We start from the raw sequence: 9,789 nt of genomic DNA, 5'->3' as shown, positions 1-9,789 counted from the left end.
ACCATGATCAAAGTGTGAACCCGGATCCAAAGAATTATCTTACTATGGTTCGGGGGAAATACTTGAATTTTAGTCCGGAAAATGTAAGGTTGGCATTCAACTTGCCCATGATGCAAGGAGATGAACATCCTTACACTAGAAGGGTCAACTTTGATCAAAGGTTGGACCAAGTCCTCACAGTCATATGTGAAGAGGGCACCCAATGGAAGAGAGATTCAAGAGGGAAGCCGGTTCAATTGAGAAGGCATGACCTCAAACCCGTGGCTAGAGGATGGTTGGAGTTTATCCAACGCTCAATCATTCCCACTAGCAACCGGTCCGAAGTTACTATAGACCGGGCTATCATGATTCATAGCATCATGATTGGAGAAGAAATAGAAGTTCATGAGGTTATATCTCAAGAACTTTATAAGGTGGCGGACAAGTCTTCTACCTTGGCAAGGTTAGCCTTTCCTCATCTCATTTGTCACCTCTGTTATTCGGTTGGAGTTGACATAGAGGGAGACATCCCTATTGATGAGGACAAGCCCATCACTAAGAAGAGGATGGAGCACACAAGAGACCCCACTCATCATGAGATCCCTGAGATACCTCAAGGGATGCACTTTCCTCCACAAAACTATTGGGAGCAACTAAACACCTCCCTAGGAGAATTGAGTTCCAACATGGGACAACTAAGGGTGGAGCACCAAGAACACTCCATCATCCTCCATGAAATTAGAGAAGATCAAAGAATCATGAGAGAGGAGCAACAAAGACAAGGAAGAGACATTGAGGAGCTCAAGCACTCCATAGGATCTTCAAGAGGAAGAAAGAGCCGCCATCACTAAGGTGGACCCGTTCTTTAATTTCCTTGTTCTTTATTTTCCTGTTTTTCGAATTTTAGTGCTTATGTTTGTCTATGTTTGTGTCTTGTGATCATTAGTGTCTTAGTGTCTATGCCTTAAAGTTATGAATGTCCTATGAATCCATCACCTTTCTTAAATGAAAAATGTTCTTAATTGAAAAAGAAAAGAATTGCATGAATTTTGAATTTTATAACAGTTTAATTATTTTGATGTGGTGGCACTACTTTTGTTTTCTGAATGTATGCTTAAACAGTGCATATGTCTTTTGAATTTGTGGTTCATGAATATTGGCTCTTGAAAGAATGATGAAAAAGGAGACATGTTACTGAGGATCTGAAAAATCATAAAAATGATTCTTGAAGCAAGAAAAAAAGCAGTGAATACAAAAAAAAAATTCGAAAAAAAAAGAAAAAGAAAAAGAAAGAAAAAGAAAGAAATAAAGTTGTGATCCAAGGCAAAAAGAGTGTGCTTAAGAACCCTGGACACCTCTAATTGGGGACTCTAGCAAAGCTGAGTCACAATCTGAAAAGGTTCACCTAATTATGTGTCTGTGGCATGTATGTATCCGGTGGTAATACTGGAAGACAGAGTGCTTTGGGCCACGGCCAAGACTCATAAAGTAGCTTTGTTCAAGAATCATCATACTTAACTAGGAGAATCAATGACACTATCTGGATTCTGAGTTCCTAAAGAAGCCAATCATTCTGAATTTCAAAGGATAGAGTGAGATGCCAAAATTGTTCAGAGGCAAAAAGCTAAAAGCCCCGCTCATCTAATTAATACTGATCTTCATAGATGTTTTTGGAATTCATTGCATATTCTCTTCTTTTTATCTTGTTTGATTTTCAGTTGCTTGAGGACAAGCAACAATTTAAGTTTGGTGTTGTGATGAGCGGATAATTTGTACGCTTTTTGGCATTGTTTTTAGTATGTTTTTAGTATGATCTAGTTAGTTTTTAGTATATTTTTATTAGTTTTTAGTTAAAATTCACTTTTCTGGACTTTACTATGAGTTTGTGTGTTTTTCTGTGATTTCAGGTATTTTCTGGCTGAAATTGAGGGACCTGAGCAAAAATCTGATTCAGAGACTGAAAAGGACTGCAGATGCTGTTGGATTCTGACCTCCCTGCACTCGAAGCGGATTTTCTGGAGCTACAGAAGCCCAATTGGAGCGCTCTCAACGGCGTTGGAAAGTAGACATCCTGGGCTTTCCAGCAATATATGATAGTCCATACTTTGCCCAAGATTTGATGGCCCAAACCGGCGTTCAAAATCACCCTCAGATTTCCCAGCGTTAAACGCCGGAACTGGCACCAAAATGGGAGTTAAACGCCCAAACTGGCATAAAAGCTGGCGTTTAACTCCAAGAAGAGTCTCTACACGAAAATGCTTCAATGCTCAGCCCAAGCACACACCAAGTGGGCCCGGAAGTGGATTTTTATGTCATTTACTCATCTCTGTACACCCTAGGCTACTAGTTTTCTATAAGTAGGACATTATACTATTGTATTTTCATCTTGGTTCTTCTGGTTCCCTCTCTGGGACCGAAGCCAATGATCACTCTTGTTCTTATGTATTTTCAACAGTGGAGTTTCTACACACCATAGATTAAGGTGTGGAGCTCTGCTGTACCTCGAGTATTAATGCAATTACTATTGTTCTTCTATTCAATTCCGCTTGTTCTTGTTCTAAGATATCACTTGTTCTTCAACTTGATGAATGTGATGATCCGTGACACTCATCATCATTCTCACCTATGAACGTGTGACTGACAACCACCTCCGTTCTACCTTCGATTGGGTGAATATCTCTTGGATTCCTGATACACGATGCATGGTTGATCGCCTGACAACCGAGTGCTCGCCTGACAACCGAGCCAGCCATTCCGTGAGATCAGAGTCTTCGTGGTATAGGCTAGAACTGATGGCGGCATTCAAGAGAATCCGGAAGGTCTAACCTTGTCTGTGGTATTCTGAGTAGGATTCAATGATTGAATGACTGTGACGTGCTTCAAACTTTTGAGGGCGGGGCGTTAGTGACAGACGCAAAAGAATCACTGGATTCTATTCCGGCCTGATCGAGAACCGACAGATGGATAGCCGTGCCATGACAGGGTGCGTTGAACATTTCCACTGAGAGGATGGGAGGTAGCCACTGACAACGGTGAAACCTTTGCTTAAGCTTGCCATGGAAAGGAGTAAGAGGGATTGGATGAAGACAGTATGAAAGCAGAGAGACGGAAGGGACCAGCTTCTTCATGCTCTTATCTGAAATTCCTACCAATGAATTGCATGAGTATCTCTATCTTTATCTTTATGTTTTATGCGTTTATCACCATACCCATTTGAGTTTGCCTGACTAAGATTTACAAGGTGACCATAGCTTGCTTCATACCAACAATCTCTGTGGGATCGACCCTTACTCGCGTAAGGTTTATTACTTGGACGACCCAGTACACTTGCTGGTTAGTTGTGCGAAGTTGTAGTGATCACAATTTCGCATACCACAATACTTTCCCACTTCCATTGTGGAATCTCTAAAGGATGCAACATCCCAGAAGGTCTTTGATGTTCAATCTTTACCTTTTGACAAGTTAAGCACTTTGAAACATACTCTGCCACATCATTCTTCATACCCGGCCACCAAAACATCGCCTTTAAATCATGGTACATCTTAGTACTTCCCGGGTGAATGGAGAATCCGCTTTTATGTGCCTCCTTTAAGATATCCTGCCTCAAAGTGCCAACATCCGGCACAATGATCCTACCCTTGAATCTCCATAACCCATCTTTTTCTTCCGACACTCTCCACTGTTTCCCTTGCTCAATAGCCGGTAACACCTTCCATAATGCTTCATCATTTTCATGAGCCTTTAGGAGTTCGGACTTAAAATCACTTGAGATTTCTAATCGGCTCAAACACAAAGTTCCGGATACTTCTCGAGCACCAACTTTTAGACTCTCGAATCCCTTGAGCAACTTTTCTTCTTGAAGTGTCATCCAAGCAGCATATAGCGACTTTCGACTCAACACATCCGCCACTCCGTTCGCCTTTACCAGATGGTAATTCAACTCGAAGTCGTAGTCTTTCAGTAATTCTATCCACCTTCTCTGCCTCATATTAAGCTCTTTCTGATCAAAGAGATATTTCAAGCTCTTATGATCAGAGAAAACTTGGAACTTAACCCCATAGAGATAAAGCCTCCACACCTTCAAGACAAACACAACCGCTGCGAGTTTCAAATCGTGCTTAGGGTAACTAACTTTATGAGGTCTCAACTGTCGTGAGGCATATGCCACCACATTATGATGCTGCATCAGCACACACCCTAGACCCTTCAATGAGGCATCACAGTACACCTCAAATGGCTCGTTTGGCTCAGGTAACACTAACACAGGTGTAGTGGTCAACTTTTTCTTCAATGTCTGAAAGCTCTACTCGCATTCAGGAGTCCAAACAAACGGAGTGTCTTTGCGGGTTAACTTTGTCATTGGCAAAGCTATCTGTGAAAAGCCCTTGATAAACCTTCGGTAATAGCCAGCTAAGCCCAGAAAACTCCTTATCTCCGTTACGGTGGTTGGTTGCTTCCAATCCATCACAGCCTCCACCTTAGTTGGATCTACGACTATTCCCTTCTTACTCACCACGTGACCCAAAAACTTCACCTCACTCTTCTAAAACACACACTTAGACAGTTTTGCATAGAGTTTCTTCTCTTTTAGAATCTGCAATACGGTCCTCAAGTGTTCCGCATGCTCTTCTTTAGTTTTGGAATAAATTAGTATGTCGTCAATGAAGACAACAACAAATTTATCCACAAACGGATGGAAAACTCTGTTCATGTAATCTATGAATACTGCAGGAGCATTCGTCAATCCAAAAGACATTACAGTGTACTCGTAATAACCATAACGAGTCCTGAAAGCGGTCTTAGGGATATCCTCACCCCTCACCCTTATCTGGTGATAACCGGATCGAAAATCGATCTTGGAGAAAACTCCAGCTCCTTGTAACTGATCCCTGAGATCATCAATTCTCGGCAATAGGTACTTATTTATTGTAACCTTGTTCAGCTGCCTGTAATCCAGTACTTATTTATACTCCCATCTTTCTTCTTTACCAGTAGCACTGGTGCACCCCACGGAGAGACACTTGGTCGTATAAAATTCTTACCCAACAAATCCTCTAATTGAGACTTCAACTTAGTCATCTCTAACGGTGACATCCTATAAGGAGCACTTGAGATTGGTCCCGCTCCAGGCACTAATTCAATAGCAAACTCAACCTCTCGGTTAGGTGGAAACTCATCAATATCATCGGGAAACACTTCCGGAAACTCACACATAACCGGAATCTGTTCCAACCTTTGATCATCACCCGAAACGCCCGCAGTTAACAACAGGATACCCTGACATTCGATTCCAGAACAGTTCACCATCATCAAATTCAAGTAATAATTATTCACCACGACCGGCCCTTCTGTATCTTCCAGCATAAAGTACACCGACTTTGTAGAACAATCAAGCAGGACATGGTTCTTAGATAACCAGTCCAATCCCAAGATAAGATCAAGACCGATCATCGGTAAGCAGATTAAATTATGAATAAAATCACGCTGCTTGAATCTAAAGGAAACTTTCGGGCATCCTAGCCTAGTTACCATGGCTTCATGGGTAGCATTATACACTTTTAGGTCATAACCTAAGGTTACAATCTTCAATCCTAACTCATGGACTTTCTCAAATGCAATGAGTGAATACGATGCTCCCGAATCAAATAAAGCATTTAAAGTTTGACCAGCCATTTCACAGTTACCTCGAATAATTGCCTCAGATCCCTCAGCACCTATAGCTGAAGTGGTGAACACCCGACCAGTCTGTTGTGGTTTTCCAACACCTTGTTTCTGCTTCTCCGGACAACTTGCGGCTTTATGCCCCGCCTTTCCACAATTGTAGCACAAACCCCATCCGACCTTGCATGGTGCTCTCGAATGGTGACTCCCACATCTAGTACAAGCTTGATCATTCTGAGGCTGCTTCCCAAACTTCTTCCCTTGGGAGTTGTTGTTGTGGGCCTCCTAAAGGAACCTCCTCTCTTGAAAGGCGGACCCTTAGCTGCAAAGTTCTTCCCTCGGTTCTGTGGGAATAATCCTTTGTGAATTCCTTTCTAAGTGGATGCCCTCTTCACATACTCTTCAGTAACCCTACACTTGTTCACCAATTCGGAGAAAATCCTAATCTCCATTGGTCCCACTAAACTGAAAATATCGCTCTGAAGTCCTCCTTCATACTTAACACACTTCCATTCCTCATATTCCACCGGAGTCCATTGACACATACGAGAGAATCTGAACAGCTCCTCAAACTTGTCAGTATACTCAGATACGGACATAGTATCATGCTTCAGCTGTAATAATTCAAGCTCCTTGGCCGTCCTAGCAGAAGTCAGAAAGTACTTCTTATAGAACTCCTCTTGGAAGACATCCCAGGTGATATAATCATCACCCTGCTGCAGAAGACGTCGGATACCTTGCCACCAATGCGACGCTTCACCGGTGAGCATATAGGTAGCAAACTCGACACGCTGTCCTTCAGGTACCACTTGTGCTTGCAGTGCTCACTTTATAGCCTGAAACCATCTATCAGCCTCAGTCGGGCTAGCAGTTCCCTTGAACTTAGGTGGATTAACCTTCAAAAAGTTTGCCAGTGTCATTGGGTCCTGAACTTGATGAGAGAACTTTTGCGTGGTCTAGAAATTTGCGGATAAATCCTCGTTTCAAGTATAGTTTCTAAACCTTCAAAAGTTCTTTCATACAAACGTTTTGGGTGTCACAAGTAACAAACCCCTTTAAAAATTGTTAACCGAGTATTCAAACCTCGGGTCGTCTTCTCAAGGAACTGCAAGGAGGTATGTTCTTATTATTGGCTATGGAGATTGTGAATTCGGGGTTTCAAGAATGAGGAATAAGTAGTATAAATGCAAGTAAAATAAATGGTAAATAGAATAAATAAATACTGTAAAGCAACTTTTGGCAAGGTGAGAGAAATTAGAAGTCCAACTTAGTTATCCCTCTCAACAATTATGAAAGTTGTATCTTAATTCCACTTAGTTAACCTTTGAAGCAAAGGTAAGTCAAGGGACTAATTAGTTTGACCTTCGAATCCTAATTATTTCCTAAGAAAAAGTTGGGATTATTGAAGTTCAGTTCAATTAGCAAGATAACGATTATCACTTATGCTGAGTTTGATAACTGTTGAGTTACTGATTTCTTAACCAAGACCAAAAGGGGGAAAAAGTAAATTGCTAGGATAAAATATCTTCAGATCGGAAGCAATGGTAACGTAAATAAAAGCAAGCAATCATAAACTGAAAATACCTCAATTATCATTAATTCAAACAATAATCTGTGACATGGAATAATTCATAAATTAAATTATAAAAGTAAATAATTAACTCAAATGCTGGAATAAATAAATAAAGTGAAAGGGAAGCTTAAAAACAAAGGAACATAAAAACCTGGATCGAGAGTCACTCTTACAAGCTAAGAGAAGTCCTAAATCCTAATCCTAAGAGAGAGAGAGGAGAGAACCTCTCTCAAAACTAAATCTAAATCATCGGAAGTAACAAAAATGCGAGCCCCCCTCTGAATGGATGCATTCCCACACTTTATAACCTCTAGTCTATGCTGTCTGTACTTGGATTTGGGCCAAAAAGGGCTTCAGAAATTGCTGGGGCCGTATTCTATAAATTCTGATTTGTGGCCTCTTTCACGCGTCCGCGTGGGTCACGCAGTCGCGTCATTCGGAGCTTTTCCTTGCCACGCGGTCGCGTCAGTCACGCGTCCACGTCGTATGCGTTCTGCTTAAGGCGCGCGGTCGCGTCAGTCATGCGGCCGCGTCGCTGCTTCTTTGCTTCTGGCACGCGATCGCGTCATCCATGCGATCGCGTGGGTGCCAATTTCTTCAAAACTCCGTTTCGCACTTTCCTTCCATTTTTGTATGTTTCCTTTTCCACCCTTTAAGTCATTCTGCCTTAGAAAATATGAAACTACTCAACACACTAATCACGGCATCGAATGGAAATAAAGGTAATTAAAATAATTAATTTTAAAGTTTAGAAAACATGTTTTTCACATACATCACATAATAAGGAAGGGAAAGTAAAACCATGCAATTAATATGAATAAGTGGGTGAAGGATTGAATAATCACTCAAACTAAGCACAAAATAACTCTTGAAATATGAGTTTATCAACCTCCCCACACTTAAACAATAGCATGTCCTCATGCTAAATCCAAGGTAAAGAATAAGGTAAGGTTAAAGTGGTGGAATGTTATGCAATACAACCTATTCTAAATGCATCTATCTAAATGAGTCATGCAATTCTAATTTATCCCCTTATATATAAAGCTTACATGTAGTCAAATTAATTCACATTCTCAAGGAGTCATATATATATATATATATATATATATATATATATATATATATATATATATATATATATATATATATATATATATATATATATATATATATATATAGCCAACCCTCAAATAATAAACCATTTTAGCAAATGAGATGGGAAAGAAAAATATTGTACAATCTTGCAAAATAATTAGTAATTTAAGCACAGATATATGTTGATGAGTTATTGAACCCTCATTGGATTTTGTTTTTGCTCTCTAGTCACTCAGTGTTTATTGGGTTTATTCACTCTACTTTTCTTTTTATTCTTACTTTCTATAACTTTGTTTTTCATCTAACCAATCAACAATTATAGAATATAGTCATACCAAAAATCATGAGGTCTTTAATTAAGGTTGTAATGGGGCCAAGGTAAAGGTGAGGATATATGTATAAGGCTACGTGAGCTAATAAGTGAATCCTTAATTAGACTAAGATCTCACCCAACATACATATTTAGTAAAACAAAACTTGTTTACCTATTTTCCCATATTCTCCCACTTGTTGTTACATGCTCATGCTTCAATTTTTATTTTTATCCCATGTGCATTGCTTTTATTTTGCATTGGAGAATTCTTTTGTATCCCCTTTACTAAATACTGAAAAATAACATTTTTTTAATGCACATGGTGACTTAACTTCGATTTCTCATGAGCGTGCTTCCCAAAGTTTTCTGAGTTATTTTATTTCTTTGTAACTTTTTCTACCTTTTGTTTCTATCATCCATGTTCCCAATAGGTTTCCCACATTTTAATATATTCATAATTTTCTATCTTAAGCTAACCAAGGATTCAACTTGTAATTTTATTTTGTTTTTCTGCTTAAGGCTAGTAGTGTTGTTAAATAGAATAAAAGGGATTTTAAAGGCTCAAGGGGGCTAACAAAGGTGATGTAAAAGGTAGGTTATTTTTGGGGCCAGTGGGTTAAAATCAAATAATGGTCTCAATCATTCTTTTTGGTATGTACCTATATTCTATATTCTATATTCTATATTCTATAATTGGACATATAGATTAAAACAAAGTAAAGAACATCAGAAAAAAAAGAAGCGAAACACACAGGAATGAAATTATGGTTTGAACGTAACCATACATTTAAGCTCAAGAGTCATAGGCTGTGTGTTCTCTAACTCAAGCATCATATATCATTCATATATGTTATACAGGTTTAGTTAAAAATTCCCATTATTCTCATAAAAAAATTATTTAGGGTAGCCTTTAAAGTTTTAATGTTTCTCCTTGATGAAATGTTGTCAACTTAACTATATGATGTAATGCTCTATATACAAGGTTTATGGATTTAAATCTGCTATGTTCAATTTCCTAGCTTACTTCCTTTTTATGTTTTTCAATTTAGACTATGCTATCTTATGCTAAAAAGGGTAAACTATACTAATTAATCCACTAATAAGTCAGAATTGCAAACTAAACTAAATAACTAAAATATGAACCAAAAATGCAAAATGCGAAAATAGA

The sequence above is a fragment of the Arachis hypogaea genome, chromosome 2 (genome assembly GCF_003086295.3).
Source record: "Arachis hypogaea cultivar Tifrunner chromosome 2, arahy.Tifrunner.gnm2.J5K5, whole genome shotgun sequence".
Taxonomy (NCBI): Eukaryota; Viridiplantae; Streptophyta; class Magnoliopsida; order Fabales; family Fabaceae; genus Arachis; species Arachis hypogaea.
The sequence above is the reverse complement of the archived record's forward strand: the minus strand, read 5'-3'. Positions refer to the sequence as shown.